General features: G+C 49.6%; 1 pseudogene; it reads right to left on the reverse strand.

Moving 5' to 3' along the window:
* Nucleotides 1-19,799: 19,799 nt before the first annotated feature.
* LOC114806889 lies at nt 19,800-19,893 on the reverse strand (annotated as a pseudogene).
* Between the last annotated feature and the right edge of the window lie 205 nt (nt 19,894-20,098).

Raw genomic sequence — 20,098 nt, forward strand, 5'->3', positions numbered from 1 at the left:
CGTGTCATCTGCGTAGAGATGGTAGTCAAAGCCGTGAGAGCGGATGAGTTCACCGAGGGAGTGAGTGTAAATGGAGAACAGAAGAGGGCCAAGAACTGACCCTTGAGGAACTCCAACAGTTAAAGGATGGGAGGGGGAGGAGGCTCCAGCGTAGGAGACCGAGAATGATCGGCCAGAGAGGTAAGAGGAGAACCAGGAGAGGACAGAGTCCGTGAAGCCAAGGTGAGATAAGGTACGGAGGAGGAGGGGATGGTCGACAGTGTCAAAGGCAGCAGAGAGGTCAAGGAGGATCAGAATGGAGTAGGAGCCATTGGATTTGGCAAGAAGGAGGTCATGGGTGACCTTAGAGAGAGCAGTCTCGGTAGAGTGGAGGGGACGGAAGCCAGATTGGAGGGGGTCTAGGAGAGAATGGGAGTTAAGGAATTCTAGGCATCGATTGTAGACGACTCGTTCTAAGATTTTGGAAAGGAAGGGTAGTAGGGAGATAGGACGATAACTGGAGGGGGAAGTGGGGTCAAGAGCGGGTTTTTTTAGGATGGGGGAGACGTGGGCGTGTTTGAAGGCAGAGGGGAAGGAGCCCTTGGAGATTGAGTGGTTAAAAATAGAAGTTAAGGAAGGGAGGAGGGCAGGGGCGATGGTTTTAAGAAGGTGAGAGGGAATGGGGTCCGAGGCGCAGGTGGAGGGGGTGGCACTTGCGAGGAGGGAGGAGATCTCCTCTGAGGATACTGCAGGGAAGGATGGGAAAGTAGGGGAGGGGGTTGTTGGGGGGGGAGGGGAGAGGCGGAGGGGTGACTTTGGGGAGCTCAGACCTGATCGTGTTGATTTTCGTGAGGAAATAGGTGGCCAGATCATTAGGGGTGAGAGATGGGGGAGGGGGAGGAACAGGGGGCCTAAGGAGAGAGTTAAAGGTCCGGAACAATCGGCGGGGGTGACGGGCATGGGTGTCGATGAGGGAGGAGAAGAAGCTTTGCCTGGCGGAGGAGAGGGCAGAGTTAAGGCAGGAAAGGATAAATTTGAAGTGTGTGAGGTCGGCTTGGTGCTTGGACTTTCGCCAGCAGCGCTCAGCAGCTCGAGCATAGGAGCGTAGGAGGCGGACGGAGGAGATGATCCAGGGCTGTGGGTTAGTGGCGCGAGAGCGGCGGAGGGAAAGGGGGGCGAGAGAGTTGAGATGAGTAGAGAGGGTGGAGTTGAGAGCGGAGACCTGATCGTCGAGAGTGGGAAGAGAGGACAGGGCGGCAAGGTGAGGCGAGATGCTATTGGAAAGACGGATGGGATCGAGAGAGCGGAGGTCTCTGTGGGGCAGTAGCGAAGATTTGCAGGGGGAGGGAGTGTGAGAGATGAGGCAGGTGAGAAGGTTATGGTCCGAGAGAGGGATTTCAGAGTTGGTGAGTGAGGAGATAGTGCAGCGGTAGGAGATGACAAGATCGAGGGTGTGACCGAGTCGGTGAGTGGGCGCGGTATGGTGGAGGAGGAGGTCGGCAGAGTCGAGGAGGGATAGCAGGCGGGCGGCAGAGGAGTCGTCGGGTACATCCGTATGGATGTTGAAGTCTCCAAGGATCAGAGTGGGCAGAGAGAAGGAGAGAAGGAAGGTGAGAAAGGGGTCAAGGTGGTTGAAGAAGTCGGAGGTGGGACCGGGAGGGCGGTAGATGACGGCGACAAGTAACTGGAGTGGGTGGTAGAGGCAAATGATATGGGCTTCGAAGGAGGGGAAGGAGAGGGAGGGGGGAGGAGGGATAGTGCGGAAGCGGCATCGGGGCGAGAGGAGGAAGCCGACGCCTCCTCCCTTACCGGTGAGTCTGGGGGAGTGGGAGAAGGAGAGGCCTCCGCCGGAGAGAGCGGCGGCGGAGACCGTGTCTTCGGGAGAGAGCCACGTTTCCGAAAGGGCGAGGAGGAGGAGAGAGCGGGAGAGGAAAAGGTCATGGATGAAAGGTAGCTTGCCTGTAACAGAGCGGGGGTTCCAGAGGCCACACTTGAAAGTAGCTGTGGGTGCAAGGGGAGGAGGGGGGGAAGGGCGGGGGGAGGGGAGGGTTTGGATGGGAAGGAGGTGGCGGGGCCCTGGACGAGGAGAGGGGGATGAGGGGTGGCGGTGGGACAAGAGGACTGGGATGGGGCATGGGTGGGGAAGAGAGAAGGGGGGAGGGGGTGAAGAGGGGGTTAGGTGGGGGGAAGAGTAAGGGGAGGGGGAAGAGGGGTAGCGCTGGTAAAGTGGGGTTCTAGGGCGGGAGAGAGGAGGGGGGGAGGAGACAGTATCTACCCCAGCGCTTAGAACAGTGCTCGGCACATAGTAGGCGCTTAACAAATACCGTTATTATTATTATTAAAGCAGCGTGGCGCAGTGGAAAGAGCACGGGCTTTGGAGTCAGGGCTCGTGAGTTCGAATCCCAGCTCTGCCGCTTGTCGGCTGTGTGACTGTGGGCAAGTCACTTAACTTCTCTGTGCCTCAGTTCCCTCATCTGTAAAATGGGGATGAAGACTGTGAGCCCCACGTGGGACAACCTGATTCCCCTGTGTCTACGCCAGCGCTTAGAACAGTGCTCTGCACATAGTAAGCGCTTAACAAATACAAATACCAACATTATTATTATCAGATAGAAGTGGGGCGTTCTGGGAGAGATGTGTCTATGACATTGCTATGGGTCAGACATGACTCGACAGCATGAGACAACAAACCCCAACATTTAGAACAGTGCTTGGCACATAGTAAGTGCTTAACAAGTACAATTATTATTATTTTTATCATTATTATTACTATTATTATTATTTCTAGTCCTTTCTAAGCAATGAGAGGGAGACCCAACCCCTCACCCAAAGGATTTCTAGGAGACAGGCTAGTTCTGGGGCTGATTCAGAGGCTCGAAGCCTCTCTACACTAGACCCGGAGGTGCCCTGTAAACCAGGACTCCTGATTCCCCGAAACTGCGAAATCCCTGAAATCCCTGAATCCTCTTAGATTGAGAGCCCCATGAGGGACAGGCACTGTGTCCAATCTGATAATCTTGTATCTGCCCCAGGGCTTAAGCACAGTGCTTGACATACAGTAAATGCTTAATAAGTGCCATTTAAAAAACAGCAATCTGGAGAATCTTGAGGCCACTGATGAGTCCACAGTGCTTAGCCAATTCAAGAAAGGGTTGGAAAAAGCCATAGAGGGAAAAGCTGTGGTTGTTAGATGGCCCATCTCTCACCATCAATCAATCGATCAAGCAATCAGTGGTATTTATTGAGCGCTTATTGGATGCAGAGCACTGTACCAAGCGCTTGGAGGAGTACAATATAACGGAGTTGGTAGACACCTCCCCTACCCCCATCAATTTATTGAACACTTACCATGTGCAGAGCACTGTTCTACGCGCTTGGGAGAGTACAAGAGGATTAACAGACATGGCCCCTGCCCGCAATGAGCTTACAGTCTAGAGGGGGAGACAGACATTGATATGAATAATAATTTATAATGTTGTTGACCAGGAGGGCAACAGTCAATCACATGGTTCCTTCACTGGTCTGAGAAGCAGCATGGCATAGTGGATAGAGGAGGACCTGGGAGTCAGAAGGTCATGAGTTCTAATCCAGGGTCCCCCACTTGTCTGCTGTGTGACATTGGACAAGTCACTTCACTTCTCTGTGCTTCAGTTTCCTCATCTGTAAAACGGGGATCAAGACTGTGAGCCCCCACTTGGGACAGGGACTGTGTCCAACCCATTCTGCTTGTATCCACCTCAGCGCTTAGTACTGTGCCTGGTGCATAATAAGTGCTTAACAAATGCCAAAATTATTATTATTATTATAATTACTATCCAGTCATGACCCTGAACATGGTGTTGTGGATGCACCATGGGGAGTCTGTGGTCTGGGAATGCTGAGCCAAATCTCTCAAGTTCTTCCGTGCCGTCTTCTCCCATGACCCCAAGGTCAAGCCAATATTTCACCTTGTTCAGTTCTCTCCCGAGCCATGCTGCCTTCCGACCATTTGGGAAGTTGGACTCAGTTGCTGGTGCCACTGGGGTTTTCCCCCAGGGCAGGAAGCTGGGGAGAGAGTCCCATTTAGACTTCAGAGGCTCACAGGGGCAGAGTCGGGACGGCAGAAGGAATCTATACCTAGTACATGGTTGGTGATGATGATGATGTTGATATTTGTTAAGCACTTACTATGTGCAGAGCACTGTTCTAAGCGCTGGGGTAGATACAGGGTAATCGGGTTGTCCCATGTGAGGCTCACAGTTAATCCCCATTTTACAGATGAGGGAATTGAGGCCCAGAGAAGTGAAGTGACTTGTCCACGGTTGGTGTTTGTCAATCTCACTCTGAACGTGCCTGCCCTGAAATGGCTGTAAAGGCTTCACCTAGGTTACCCTCCCTGAGCGATTCTGAGGCAGAGCAAAGACCCATCGCTGCCTCTGTCCTTGCAAGGACTCAGCTACAGGTCTATGAAACCACTGCTTCGGAGGAAAAAAAAAGAAAAAGGGGGAAAGCAAATGATTGGCGGGAGCCTTTTAGATTTTTGTTGTTAATGCACCAGTAATAAGATAAGGCTTATCTGTGAATGTCCATGGAATCGAGACTTTGATGAAAACAGGCTTTTGGGTTAATATATTTTTGATAGATAAAGCAGAATAAAATGGAAAGACCAGGGGGAATGTATCAGGAGGAGAAACATTCTTCCTCTTTTAAATCTTTTTTTTCCCAACATGTTAGAGAGGATTCGCATGTGTGTGGTGTTCGTGTATATAAATGCCATCGTTGTGTATGTACCAAATGGACATACCGTGTGCTTGTATCCCTTGATCTTTTCCTCTTCATGAGGATAGGCATATATTCCACAAAATGTATGTTCCATAGGTGAGGTCTACGAGTGTGAGAAAGGCAGCCAATTAAGATGAAATCTCCTCTTGGATGCTCAGTTGAGATGAGAAATCTATCCTCTTTCCCTGTACTTCCGCTCAAGTCTAGCCTTTGTCAGGGGTGGTAAATGTGGAAAGATAAGAGATTGCAATACAGCATAGATTTTTTTTCCCTTCCTATCAGGGATCAGCCCCTGCCACGTTGGAGTCATTTGGACACCTCTCCATGTGTCCACGGGGCTTTAGAGAGGGGAGCTAGGGATACCACTTGAATGAATACATTTCCCATAGGGACAGCTCAGGCCTGCCGTGGGATCTGTTCTGCCTGAGACGATCTGTTTTGGATACAATGATCATGCAACTGGGCAAAATGTAGTCTTGGGCCTTTTGGAACCAAGAGAAACAATGGAACTCTGTGCAGTAATGAGTCACAGCATTATTTCTTCAAGTTACCGATGTGTTTTAGAAATTTCTGAATGAAATTCATCAGGCACACTCCCACTCCTCCTCCCCGTCTCTCTTGTTCATCCTTAGAGATGCACCACTAGGCCTATCCTTTTCTCCTACCTCTGTTCAGAATCGTGGTCTGTGTTTCCCACTTCCTCCTACCCTGGATACCGTCCCCTCACATCGGGGATTGTGCCCAACACCGGCGAACCCTCTCCCCTCCTCCCATAAATAAATGTCAGCTCTCTCTCAAAGTGCTCTCTTGGGACTTCTAGTCCTACACCCTCTGTTTCCCCCTCCCCAAAGTGCTTTTCCGTGGGACACGTGGGGAAAATGACTGAGGGCAGGGTACTGAATGCTGCCTGGGCATTCCAGCGGACATAGTTGAAACCCTTTCTAAATCTCCAACATTATAGTGTAGACGTGGACAGAGCAGCCTGGTGTTCAGCAATCTGGGCCTGGGAGCTCTTTAGGAGCCATCAATCAAGCAATGGTGTTTATTGAGCGCTTACTATGTGCAGAACATGGTATTAAGAGCTTGGGAGAGTACAATGCAACAACTAGCAGACACATTCCCTGCCCACAGGGAGCTTACAGTTTAGAGAGAGTAAAGACTTCGGTTGGGCCCAGAGGCCGGGAGGCATTTGAAAGTTGCCACTTTAGACCAAGGAACATCATTACCCACTTGGTGGAAGGGATGGCCCACTAAGTAATAATAATAATAATGATGATGATGGCATTTGTTAAGCACTTACTATGTCTAAAGCACTCTTCTAAGTGCTGGGGGGTTACAAGGTGATCAGGTTGTCCCAGGTGGGGCTCACAGCCTTGATCCCCATTTTACAGATGAGGTAACTGAGGCTCAGAGAAGTTAAGTGACTTTCCCAGAGTCACACAGCTGGCAAGTGGTGGAGCCGGGATTAGAACCCATGACCTCTGACTCCCAAGCCCGGGCTCTTTCCACGAGCCATGCTGCTTCTCTAGTGCAACCTGTGGGATGTTTGACTTTGAGAAACAACATGGCCCAGTGGATAAAGCTTGGGCATGGGAGTGAGAAGGATCTGGATTCTAATCCTGGCTCCGCCACTTGTCTGCTGTGTGACCTTAGGCCAGTCACTTCACTACTCTGGGCCTCAGTTACCTGAGAAGTAGCATGGCCTAATAGAAAGGGCACAGGCCTGGGAGTCAGAGGACCTGGGTCCTAATCCCGGCTCTGCCACTGGTCTGCTGTGTGACTTTGGGCAAGTCACTTCACTTTTCTATGCATCAGTTCCCTCATCTGCAAAATGGGAGTTCAGACTGAGCCGTATGTGGGACAGGGACTGTGTCCACCTGGTTATCTTGTATCTGCCCCAGCACTTAGTATAGTGCCTGGCACAGAGTAAGCACTTAAAATTATTATTATCATCATTATTATTATTATTATTATCTAATGGTGTCATCTATTTCAGAGGACAATGATTAGTAGGTATACATGCACTCTCCCTCTCTCAAAGTTCAAGGGACATCAAGGGGAACGTGTGCTGGGGGAAAAGCATACGTGAGACAGAAAGGCAGAAAGCAGCATGGCATAGTGGATAGAAGACGGGCCTGGGAGTCAGAACGTCATGGGTTCTCATCCTGGCTCTGCCACTTGTCTGCCGTGTGACCTCGGGCAAGCCACTTGACTTTTCTGTGCCTCAGTTCCCTCATCTGTAAAATGGGGATCGAGACTGTGAGCCCCGTGTGGGACAGGGACCGTGGCCAACCCGATTTGCTTGTATCCACCTCAGCGCTTAGTAAGTGCTTGGCACATAGTAAGCGCTTAACAAATACCATCATTATTCCTGGGGCTAAGTGAGGTGTTTCCGGAGGATTGTTCACATAGCTGAAGTCACGGGAGCTAATGAGCTCCCCAAGACAATAAGTGAACAGCAAAAAGAATAGTATATCCGGAACCTTAGATGATCCCTCTACTACTCACTCCTTATCCCTTCATGACAGTATCTTCTCCACCTGAAGCCTCTGTAGGAAACGTCAGGGCATCTTCGTGGTCCCCCTAGGCCTCCCTCAAGAAAACACTGCCCTCTGCAGACTGTGAGCATCTTGTGGGCAAGGATCGTGTCTACTAACTGTATTCTATTCTCTCAAGCGCTTAGTACAAGCACTCAGTAAATACCACCAAATGATGAACACAGTCAGTGCTCAATAACTACCACTGATTGACTGATTGATTTGAAAGAACATAGAAGACGCAGTCTGGCTCAGGCCAAATAGCAAGCTGGAAATTTGTCTGGCAGGGGTTGGGAGGTCCTAAACTTTATTTCTGACTTGGCCTCTGTCTTGCTTACTATATTCCAGACACTGTACTAAGTGCCTGAAGAGGGTTGGGATGAGTGATGTGTGCGGTCACAGGTGGACTAGAATTGTTTGTGTTCATTCAATTTCTCCACCCGATAGCTGTGATGCTAAATTCCAACTCCCTCTTCTGATTGGACTGGGCAAATTTTCAGGCCTACAGGTCACTTGGTGGGGCTTCAGAACAGCCCTTTTCACTCAATTAAATGTAAATAGATTAGCCTTGGAGAGTTTCAGAAAAACTGCTAGCCCACCAAAACTTCTATTAGCTTTTCTTTCTACAGTTCAGTAAGCCACCTCCCTTTACCAATTAGATTAGCTCTCGGCTCCACCGCCCTGCAAACCACTCTGTCAGCCCCCAGCTAGCCAACAGCTTGGACACATCTTCTAATTAACCCAAGGCCTCTGTAGATATTCCCTCCCTCCTCCCACCCCATCACTCGCCTTGGCCACTAGGAGAGTTACAGTGAATTGTAGAAAATAGTCTCTGCTCTCAGGAAGCTTACATCCTAACGGAAGACAATACGTCTAGAAAAACTCAACTCCCACAAATGATGAAATAGTAAAATAATATTAGCACCATCAAGAAAAGAAACAGAACAGACCAATAGTCCAAATGTCAAAATGCTTTCCAGACCTCACAGAACTCAAGTGGAGCTTGCTAAAGTGCTTTTCAGTCTTTCCCCATGGTTCTCAACCCAGTACGAAGAAAGACTATGTCTCTGAGCTTCAGACGCTGATTGAGAAACAGTAAAATTGGTTCAAAACCTGTACCTAAAAATTGCTCACTTGAAATGTAGAAACAATGTGGCCTAGCGAAATAAGCAAGGGCTTAGGAGTCAGAGAGCCTGAGTTCTCATCCTGGCTCTGCCACTTGCCTGCTGGATGACCTTGGGCAAGTCACTTAACTACTCTGTGCCTCAGTTTCCTCAACTGTAAAATTGGGAATTCAATACCTGTTCTCCCTCCCAATTTAGTCTGTGAGCCCCCATGTGTCTGACCCGATTAACCTGCACCTACCCCAGTGCTTAACAAACACTATTAAAAATACTAACAAAACAATAGTAATGATACTATAATAATTATAATCCCTAGGAGCTGGAGGTAAACCAGGATCCAACACCTTGCACTGGGATAGAGTGAGAACGTGGGGTGCATCCCAGGTTTCTGGAAGGGCAGGTATTTCCTGCTCATCTTTAACCATAGCCTACTTGGGAAAATCCCATCAGTTGCCCCCTGCACTGTCTATCAAAAATCTCACTCTGTGGTCAGAATTCATGGATTTATCTGATCTGCTTATTATTTATTTATTAATTTAGAACTAAAATCTCACTCAACTGCTGTATTATACTAAGCACTTAGAAAAATACAACAGACCCATGAGACATGTGGCCTCCCCATAAGGGCCTTACACTCTTGCAGGGAGACAGACTTAGAGATAGTTATAAAAAACCCAAATAGATTAAGGTTGGCTAACTCTTTGCCAAACAATGACTGATGACATATTTTGTGGAAGTGTTATGAGTCTTATGGCCACTCTGAGGTCCTGGAGAGGATATTTTTCTTAGGGTTCTGGGCTAATGAATCGAAACAGAAATCTGGCTCCCATTTAGGGTTTCAGCCTGTGGATCTATGGTATTCTAATTCAGAAGGTCCCCTCAGGGTTCTGGAGGTTGTTCCTTTCCTGTCAAGTTCCAGGTCAAGTTCCTTCCTCTGCTTCTCCTCTGTCCCCCCATCCCAATCTTCCTCAGAATCTGAGACCCTGCTCTTTAAAGGCTTTATTCTTCCTGGGGCTTCTGTTTCCCAGGCTCCCTGTTTCCTTCCTTCTCCTCTGCCTCCTCATTCCAGGCCTTAAAGATTTTAAGTAGGTTCTGCTGGAATTGCAGGGAGATGATTCTGTTTTGGGACTGAGACCCTATTTACACAGACCCCAGTGGCTTAGCCCACACAGAACACTTCTTTCTCTTCTGTTGGTTCCAGTTCCATCTCTTCCTCCTCCTCCTCTCTGTGCTCTCTCCGTCTCTCCGCCACCTCATTTTCCCTCTCTTTCCTTGCTCAGAACCTAACTCTCCTCTCTACTTTTCTCTTCCTTTTTCCTGCTCTTTTCCTTTCTGTCTCTTCCCCATCTCCCCCACCCTACCCCCACAATCTCTCTCCAGTTTCCTTATTCATAGGCCCCAGGTTACGATTACTCTTCACAAACTCCTCACGCTAGGCTCAGCCAGGGGAAAAAAAAAAAAACCAAAGAGAGAATGAGCAACTGCAGCAGAAAAGTGATTAAAAAGAATAATTAGCATTTGCCCCCGATAAATGAGCAAAGCCATTAATTAGACTGATTTACTGCTGGTTCCCCCCCACCTCGCATTCTCTTTTTTTCTCTCTCTTTATCACATGGCAGTGCCGTGACTGCCCCTTTGGTGCATTTTCATCAGCTTTCAGCAGTTGTCAGAGTAAGCGGCCTCCTTCCCTGCAGCCAAGCCCATCTCCTGCAGCTAATGGATATGGAACAGAGCCAGGACTGATAGCTGGGAGATCTTCACTGCTTTACAGGTGTTTCCATCATTCCCACCACAGCATCAGGACCTGGTTCTCCTTCTTCTTCTTCCTTCTTCTCTACATCTCTCTTTTTCTCTCTCTCTCTCCCTCCCTCTCTCACACTCCCTCTCCCTCTCTTTCTCCCTCTTATGCACACCATCTCTCCCGTCTCTCTCTTGTTTTCTATTACATGCGCATTCCCTTTCTCTTCTCTCTCCCTCCCCCCCCCACACTTACGCACTTGCTCCTTCCTCCCCCCCCACCCCCACCATCTACTACTCCCGCTTCCAGCAATGTTCTAAAAGCAATTATCATTTTTTTTCCTGGGTTGGGTTTTAGAGTTCCCTCCCCACCCCTCACCAAAAAAACAAAATAACAAAACAGCCCTCCCCCTCCCACACCCTATTTCCCCTGTGTGTCTGGATAATCAAATCTATTTTTTTTTTTTGGCTTGGTGTCAATTGTAGATGCGGCTGCTGTCGCCTGTTTGAATGTAATTACTGGGATGAAAGGGAGAATTTTAATTAAGACAATTTCTTCCCCCTCCTCTCCTTTTTCACCTCCCTCTTCGTTTTTCTCAAATGAAGAGCTGTGGGCTGTTGGAAACACTGATCTCATGGGGCAGCCATATTGAGGTCGTGGGCTTCTAGCCCACAGGTCTTCCCCTTCCTCTTTTCCCAGAACAGAGAGCAAGGGTGAAAGTCTAAAATAAAAAGGCTTGCCTACATGCCCACAGTGCCACATCATGATGCCACAGCATAATATGATGATGTCCTGGGGGTGGGCTGGAGGCTAGGTGACCCAGCCCCTTCCCGGCTTCCACTTGTTGGACAGAAGGGGCCTCTCTCCCTTTCCCCCTTTCCCTCCTGCACTCACAGCAAAGAACAGCTATCTCTACCCACGGCCCTACAGGCTGCAGCTGGGGCCGTGAAAGGGCTATAGGGCTGGGCCGGCCCCTCCGCCTTGGTCCGGAAGTCTTCCTCCTCCCCCACCTCTGCACGTCTGATCACCTCCTCCCTGAAACCACCTCCCTTGGATACCACCCCCCACACCTCAGTGAGGAGCCAGTGGGAGAGCGAGGGATGGAAGGAGGGAGCAAACAGGCTATTGCCTCTTCTTTTGCCCTAGAAACCGGGCTCAGGTCAGGGGTCTGAGAGTGGTCGTGTCTCCCCACAAATCGCTCTGGTGATGCAGATCTCCCTTCAAGACTTGCGCAAAGTGAGCAAAGCTAGGGGAGGTGGCTGGAGGTCATGCTGTGAGGAGAGCAGGGTCATTCTGTGTTGCTTCCCTCTAGCACAGTCCAGCTCAGTCAGCCCAACCTCTCGCCGCCCATTCACTGCCATGCTGCTTCTGCTTCTAGATGCTTAATGTTCTTCTCACAGGACCTCAGAATTCGGCAGCAGGAACTGAGGTGGAAGGAGGCTGGGTGCTAAAAATAAAATGCTGAGCATAATGGCATCTCTACATGACGGGGGGACAGACCAGCTGAAAACTGGATTGTCCGGTATAGAACCAGATGACTGGCCACCCTAGTTGCAGCCTGGCACCATGAGCGGTCTCTTTCCTTCCCTGATGTCTGCTGTTAATAGTCTTGTCATCCTCAATGACCAACTTCAGATGGTCGAGCCAGGTTCTTCAACAAGCTGGGAGGGGGATTGTGAGGGGAAAGAGGCTTGGGGGTTCACATGTGCTCGGGCCTAGGGACATTTAAACTGGCCTGGTCCAAACCTGTGAATGAAAATCAATGATAGAAATAGTAAAATTCAGCTGCAGCTTTCTGAGCATTAGAATGGGCTTTGAGTTGAGATTGGAGTGAGCGGTCAGGCTTTGGACCCCAGCCCTCTGCTCCTGGCCAGAATCCTTCTCTACCAATCCTCTGACTCCCACAGCTATGTGCTTTTCACTAGGCCTCATTGCTCCTGGATGGAATTAAACCAAGTAGTCAGATTAGGGGGATGAGGGAGAAAGTTGACTGGTGTAATTTTCTGACCTTCAAAGTGTTCAAGGTTCAGGACTCAATGGAAAGATCAAACCTGCTCATGCTGTTCCCACACCATCCCGCTCACCTCAGATCATGCTGACATTCGTCTCCCATCCTTCCTCTGGAGAGGATTGACTTAGATTCTGCTGCCTTTGGGAGTCTTCGGCCACCTAGACCCCCAAATCCCCATCTGGGCAGCTGCTTGGGCCAGGAGTGGGAACATGGAAAAGGCCTCCAGTGAGAAGCCCCATCCCTTGAAGACCCTTCAGGGAGGCAGTTTCATTCCAAATGAGGACAGAACCATCAGACTGGTCTTGCTGGCTCATCCCAAAGAGTTCCTGAGAAACAGACTCCAAAGGGCTTTTGTGCAGAATTTGCATCTTGTTTACTCCAAAAATGCCCAGAAGTTTCCTTAGCCATTTCTCTTCTTTTCCCCTTAAGTTAGACTGTAAACACTACCGGTTGGCTCCAACTGGGCCTTGATGTGAGCAGTGAGGTCTTCAAGAGCTTCCTTCTTCACCAGTGTCTGCAGCTCTGTAGGAAATCTTCAGGAGATCACTACTGGGTCTCTGAGGCAATAGATGTCACCATCGATCCATCAGGGAATTCTGGACAGCGAGTCCCCCTAAGCTCATGCCATCAAAACCCTTGACCAGGACCCTCCAACTGTGCTTCTGATTCTATCCCTTTGGACTTTATCAAATCATTTTTTCCCCTCCCTTCTTCCCTCCCTGGAATCCCATCTTCAACCATTGACTTTTCAATTACTTTTTCCCCCACTGCCTTCAAACATGCTCATGTCTCCCCTATCCAAAAAATAAAATCCCTCCCTTGACCCCATGACCCCCTTCAGTTATCACCCCATTTCCCTTCTACCATTCCTCTCCAAACTCCTTGAGACAGTCGTCTACACCCACTCCCTCCACTTCCTCTCCTTCAGCTCTCCCCTCGACCCCCTCCAATCTGGCTTCCGTCCCCTTCACTCCATGGAAATGGGGCAGAGGGGGAACGGTAGGGTACTTACAAAAACATCCTCCTACGTTTATCTTCTAAATTTAAAGTTCATCTCCTCTAGGACCTTCCCTGGAAGGTGGCAGTTCTATGGAGAAAATTCCCCAAGATTTAATTTTAATTTTAGAAACAAACCATCCAGAATCATGGTTCCCTCATTACAGTCACTGTCTCCCAAGCGTGGCAACATGTAGGTCAGAGACCATTTGTCAGAGGTCACTCGGACCCACCACCAAGAAGAGAACCCTTTTCCCTCTTTCAAGCTTGTTCCCCTCCTTCCAGCAGAGGAGAAACTTGCAGATCAGAGAGGGGAAGCAGGGGATGAGGTGGAGGTGGGATTCCATTCCCTGTTGGCTGCCTCACTCGGCTTCCCTAAGTGTGGAGGAGGAGGGGAGCAGAAGAGGGAAGGAAGAGGGGTAACCAGTCAGGCGTTCCCAAGCTCCTAGCGTCTCTCCTTGTTCCACCCGCCCATCCGCCCGCCCGTGTGCTGCAGCACCTCAGGCAGGACTCCAAGAATGCAGGAGAAATAAAAGGAGGAACGAGTCTAGCGAGCTAGGCAGCTGCATAAAATTATTGATTGTAACCCTACCCGGGTCCTCTGGAGGGAGGCAAGGCCACACGGCCCAAACCAGGGGTGCGTTGCGTGTGTGTGTGTGTGTGTGTGTGTGTGTGTTTGAGGGGTGGAATGGGGGGGTGCTTGAAGAATCTATTTTAAGAAAAATGTACCAGGTCAGTTGAGCAGAGTTCGCCAGCGGTGGGGAAGTGGGGTATTTCCACCACCCACCCGCCTCTCGGCCTGACGAACGGGACCAGGCAGATGGGAGAGATAGGGGCCGACCCAGGGCTGGGGTCAGCAGATGGAGGCAGCCAAGCCTGCAGCAGCCTCAGGGCCTGGGGCTGAGAAAGCCAAGTGGGGGAGGGGATCGCCAGGGATGCACATCCTTTCGCTCCTGGCCACCTTGGGCCTCCAGGTCAAGGTTGGAGGGCAGATGCGACTCCCTCAGAAAAAGTAAGGCCTTGTCTGGTGGCATCGAAAGGCATGTTGGGTTTGCTCTGATTGATCAAGTGTGCGCGGTTGCGTGTGTCTGTGTGCGCGTGTTGGTCAGCCACAGGGAGAGGAGAACTGAAGGCGGTCCGGACTTCCCACAGCAGGAGTGGCCCGCGTCGTCCCCGACCCCCTCCAGCTCAGCCGGCTTCCTTCTCCATCCTCAGGCAGCAAGGAGAGGGAGCTGCGGGTCTCTGGGAAACGTTCCCCATGAAAACAAACACACCCACGGAGCCGTGTTTGGTGACGCTCACGGGCCAGTTCTCTACATCCTGCCAAACGGAATGTTTGCAGAAAGGCGCGCAGGGAATGGGGTGAAGAGCTGCTGGTGTGTTTAATTTGGGTGGCTTGAGAGTCCCGCTCAGCTCCTTCCTTGCTCTCTATCTGTTTTTCTTACCAGGGTCAGGAGGAGTTTTGCAGTCCGAGTGGTTCACTGCAATTCTCTACAGGATATCCTCATTTTCCTTTAATGGGGAGGAAATTAATGAAACATACAGGCCCCGAGGCCCTGAATACTATGCATTAATATTATCCCAACTCATTTTGGAATGCGCTCGCTCACAGACTAAACTTTTCACTGGACAGAGGAAGCCGTGATCAAATTCAGGTGCTTGCGAAATGGAAGGGTGGGTGAGGTTGCAGAGGGTGGGGGTGAAGGGGGGTGGGAGAGGGAAAGAGGAAAGAAAAAACCAAACTGGGGCTGTTTCCGTTCTGAGCAGTGTGAGAAATGGAGGAAGGCTGGTGGTTCTGGTGGGGTAACACAAGATCCAAACCCCAAGTGGTCATTAGAAAGATGCCCCCAAATCAACCCTTCCTCTTGCCCTGTCCGGGATTATAATAATAATTGCGGGATTTGTTAAGCGCTTACTATGGGTCAGGTATTGTACTAAGTGCTGGGGTAGATGCAGGATAATCAAGTCCCACATGGGGCTCACATTCTAAGTAGGAGGGAGAACAGGTATTGAATCCCTAGTTTGCAGATGAGGGAACTGAGGCACAGAGAAGCTGCGTGACTTGTCCAGGGTCACACAGCAGACAAGTGGTGGAGCCGGGATTAGAACCCAAGTCCTCTGACTCCCAGGCCTGTGCTATTTCTACTAGGCCACGCTGCTTCCTAGGGAGCTTAGTGGAAAGACGAGGGAGGCCCAGAGGGCGGCAGAGAAGCCCAGATTATAGCATGGTGGGTGTTCGGCAGAGGGCAGCAGTGCCGCCATCTCATTCTTCTTTTTCTCCTTCTCCTCCTAGTTCTCCTCCTCCTCCCCGCCCCCTTCTGCTCTACTTCCTCCTCCTCTACTTCTTCCTCCCTCTCTCTTCGCCATATCACTGCTTGTGTGCAGCCTCAGCAGAGGAGGCCGAGGATGACGTGAAACTCACCCAAGTTCATTTTTCTGCCCTTTGACGTATTAATCAATATTGAGCACTAACTGTGCGCAGACCACTTTACTAAGCGCTTGGGAAAATGAGATACAATAGAGCCGGTAGATCCGATCCCTGCCCACAAGGAGCTTGCAGTTACGGGCATTAATGATATCGATGCTGATGAAAGGTTCAATAGGAGAAGAAGAGACCAAGGTGGTTTCTTCCATCCTCAGATTTTGCTTTTCAAGGCTGCCACATTCTCCACTCACATGGAGAATCGAGCATCGACGGTAGCTCGGCCTGGAGCTCAGAGCCGAGGACTTGATACTTTACCTCCCACCAGTCTAAGGAGAGTTTTTGCTATCTCCTTCTCCCTTTGCCCTTCACCCCTTTTTTCTACCACCTGACCGGGTGTGCACCGTATCCACCCACCCTGACTCGTTGCTATTCTCGCCCACTCTTCCGCTCCTCCCGCTGGCCTACCTGGGTGGCGATCCCAACCTCATTCTCTCCGGCTCATGGTCCTTCAGAAGCACATGACCCCATGGCCTCTGCCACCCAGCAAGTTTCAGCGATTTATCTTATTCTCTCTTCTACCTAACGACTCTCCAAGTCACCCACCAAGTCTCGGGAGCACACCCGATCTGCCTCCCATCCAGCACCTCTGGGTCCAATCACACACACCCGTCACTCTTCCGTTCACGCTGACTCTACCACGCCCACCCCGTCACTTCCCTCCCTACCTTTACAGTCTCTTTCTCACCCTTGTATCTCTCCTTTCATCTTCCAGAGAATCAGGGAGTTGGAGCACTTCCCTTATGAGGGTAGACTAAAAAGGTTAGAAGTCTTCGGTTTGGAAAGGCGTAGGCCGAGTGAGGCTGTTTGAAGATCCCAAAACTGAAGTGGAGGCAGTGGGTGCAAACAACTCTCTCGAGGAGTTTAGAGAGGAATGGTAGAAGGGAAATGAGGTGACAACTGAATGGGGTCATGGGGTCATGGGTCAAGGGAGGGGTTGACATGAGCACGATTGAAAGCAGTATGGGAAAAGTAATTGAAAGGTTGTGGATGGATGAACATAGAATTGTTGTTCATCAGATCCCAAACCACCAGGACTAGGGGGCTCTGATGACGCTAGAAAGTGGTGGGTTCAAATCAAACCAAAAAGAAACAGTGGGTGGTAAGTATATGGAATTTGGGCATATAGGAAGTTGTGCAGTCTGAGAATATCAGGTTAAACTGGGAAGCAGTGGGTTGTAGTGGAAAGAGCACAGGCCTGGGACTCAGAGGATTTAGGTCCTAATCTGGGCTCTGCCACTTGTCTGCTGTGTGACCATGGATGAGTCACTTAACTTTTCTGTGCCTCAGTTACCTTATCTGTAAAATGGGGATTAAGACTGTGAGCCCCATGTCGGACAGGGACTGTGTCTAACCTGATTGGCTTGTATCTACTTAGTACAGTCCCTGGGACATAGTAAGCGCTTAACAAATACCATTTTCTTTTTTTTTTTTGAAGTGGGGTTTGGATGAATTCATGGTAGGGAGGGAATGTTGGATGGTCCACCCCTAACCAGGTCTCCTTTTATCACTGTCAGAGACGGAGTTCTGAGGTGGAAGAACCACGGGTCTGATCCAGTCAAAACCCAGCCCATGGTTTTATGTGCTCTTCCATATACTTATTCTGTCTCCTTAGCACTCTCTCACCTATTCCGCAGTCTCTCAGTTACTGACCCACTTAGTCTTTTTGACATAGACCATTCGCATACCTTAGAAACACTTGTGTTTCCTTTGGTGACTATGTGGGCACGGGTCGAGGCAGGTTCACGGTGGCCGGATTGAACCAGAGACAGACCAAGACACTACTCCATGTCTGGAAGCCTGTGCTCCCTCCCACCCTGTCCCCGTGACTGTACCCTATCAGTGGGCTGGGCCAGCCTGGACCCCAGACCCAGCCTTGACCTCCATTCTCAGGCCAAACTTCCTTCCTGCCGGTACCAATGGACTGGAGCTTGGCACGTGGCACTTCCTGCCCTCTAGAAAGGGACCAAATCCTTGGCAAGTTCCTGGGGGAGGGATTTGGGGGCAGTTTGATGGGAATAATCAACTGCATCAAGAAAAAAGAGAAAAAAAAAACTAGAAAGGTCATCGTGGTTTCATTCTCTCTGGGTTTATCGGACATTTTTTCTCGCTTTCTCAGAAATATGTTCAAATACCAGAAATTTTCTATGGCTTGAAAATGTGGAAAAAAAAAGCACAAAAAAACAGGCCCCAGTCCTTCTTCTCCTCAGAATCATAGGGCTCCGGCGATTTGATTTTAAACGTTTCTGAACTGTTCGCCTTTGCGGAAAAACCACAACTTGAATATTACCACATTTTACAAACTGAAAGGCCTGCCTTGGGATACAGGGACAATTTATTAGTGGAAATATCTTTAATTAATTTGTGCACAAGTTCGTGTTTTTCTTTAATTCTTCTCCCCGGGCTCTTGACCCATAGTAATGAAATCCGAGAGCCCTTTCAGAAAATGACTTTCTCAGCATTTTTGTTCCTTTTAAAGTTAAGTGTATCGCATAATGGCCATGAAATGTTATCCTTTATTAGGAACACACTTTTCACTGAAAGTCTTCAAATAGACTTTATTACTGAGAGCTCCAGACTCCGCTGCCTCCCTTGCCTCTCTGCCTCCGCTGCCTCCCCTGCCTGGAGCTTAGCCGAGCCTGCTTGGGACTCAGAGCTCAGGTGATGTTCCTCACTGGCCTCTTTGCCGTCTCGTGAGCATGGGATTCTACCCGACGAAGGGGACAGTGGGTCAGATCCCAGCGCCTGGGCCCACTGGGAAGAAATGAGATTCACCTTGTACCTTTCCTGAAGTGAGGCTCTAAAAGGGCAAAGGGTCCTACGAGCAATCCAAAGACCTTTAAAGTGAAAGTGGAGATGGGAAGAATGACTCAGATGGAGAGGATGATTAAAACGGCAAAGAGGAAGAGAGTGAAGAAGAGAATTCTTGGGCCAGCATTTTTCCCCCCTCCTCCTCCCCCCTCCTCCTCCCCCCGCCTCCTCCTGCTCTTCCTCTCCTCCTCTTTTTTTTTTATCCCTTTCCACTTCTCCTCCGTTTTCTCCACTTCCTCTTTTGCCTTCTCCTCCTCTTTGCCTCCTCATCCAATCCCACCACCACCACAACCACCACCAACCCGCAGGTTGAATAGCTATAACTCAAGTCCCCTAAGAATTTAAAATCTACATCCTTATGCTCCTATTGGGTGCTGTGTCATTTACTGGCTCTTCTTCTGTCTCATCCTGAAACTAGGTGTACTGCAAGGCTCTGATTTGGGTCCCCTACGCTTCTATGCCGATGAATCCCAAATCTACCTCACTAGCACTGACCTTTCCTGCCTTCCAATCTTGCCTTTCCCCTGGCCTCCAGGATATTCATTCATTCATTCAATAGTATTTATTGAGCGCTTACTATGTGCAGAGCACTGTACTAAGGATATCTTCACAAAGATGTCCCACCAGCACTTTGGACTCATCGTGGCTAAAGCTGAACTCAGCTTCTCTCCCAAATATGTTCCTCCTCCGATCTTCCCTCATCACAGTCAGAAAGGCTACAACTTCCCTGTCCCAGAAGCCCTTAACTCTGCTGTCATCTTTGACTGCTCTCTGCTTTTACTTTCCACAGTCATGCGGACACTAAATCCTGCCGGTTTTTCCTCCACGATATATCCCAGATACATCCCTTAAGGCCACCACCCTGGTCCAAGCTTTGGTTATCTCCTGATGAGACTACTTCTGAATCGGCCTCTTCACTGGTCTCCCTTTCTTCAGTGTTGTAGGTCCAGTCTGGGTGTTGCCTGGTGAGAGAGGCCTGGTGAACGCTTCGCAGGAGCTCAGAGGAGCTTAGTATGGCTTGGTCTCTTCCAGTTTCTTCTGAAAACTAGGGGTAAAGCAAAAATAAGGATAGAATGCCAAAACTAAAACTAAGAATAACCATAACAGCAACAGTAATAATAATAGTTTTGGTACTTGTTAAGCACTTTCTGTGTGCCAAGCACTGTTCTAAGCACTAAGGTAGATACAAAATAATTAGGTTGGACACAGTCCTTGTCCCACATGGGGCTCACCTCACTTTACGGATAAGAAAATTGAGACATAGAGAAGTGAGGTGATTTGCCCAAGGTCACACAGCAGACACGCGGCAGAGCTGGGTTTGGAACCCAGGTCCACTGACACCCTGGCCCATGCTCTTTCCACTAGGCCATGCTGTTTCTCTCTAGAGGACGTATCGGATATGAAACTGATAACAGATACTACACTTGATCTCAGCCAAAGGGCTGAGAAGCGATGAAGAACATACAGTTGTTTTCTCCATAACTAGACAGATTGGAGCTGGACAGCCCCAGAAGCTTCAGAGCAGGGCATATGTAGATTGAGGTGGCTATTTCAGGGGGCACCAGTCTGTCTCCCCCCTAGACTGAAGCTCCCTGAGAGATCACATCTACCAACTCTGTTGTACTGTACTCTCTCAAGCGCTTAGTACAATGCTCTGCA

The sequence above is a fragment of the Ornithorhynchus anatinus genome, chromosome X1 (assembly GCF_004115215.2).
Source record: "Ornithorhynchus anatinus isolate Pmale09 chromosome X1, mOrnAna1.pri.v4, whole genome shotgun sequence".
NCBI lineage: Eukaryota > Metazoa > Chordata > Mammalia > Monotremata > Ornithorhynchidae > Ornithorhynchus > Ornithorhynchus anatinus.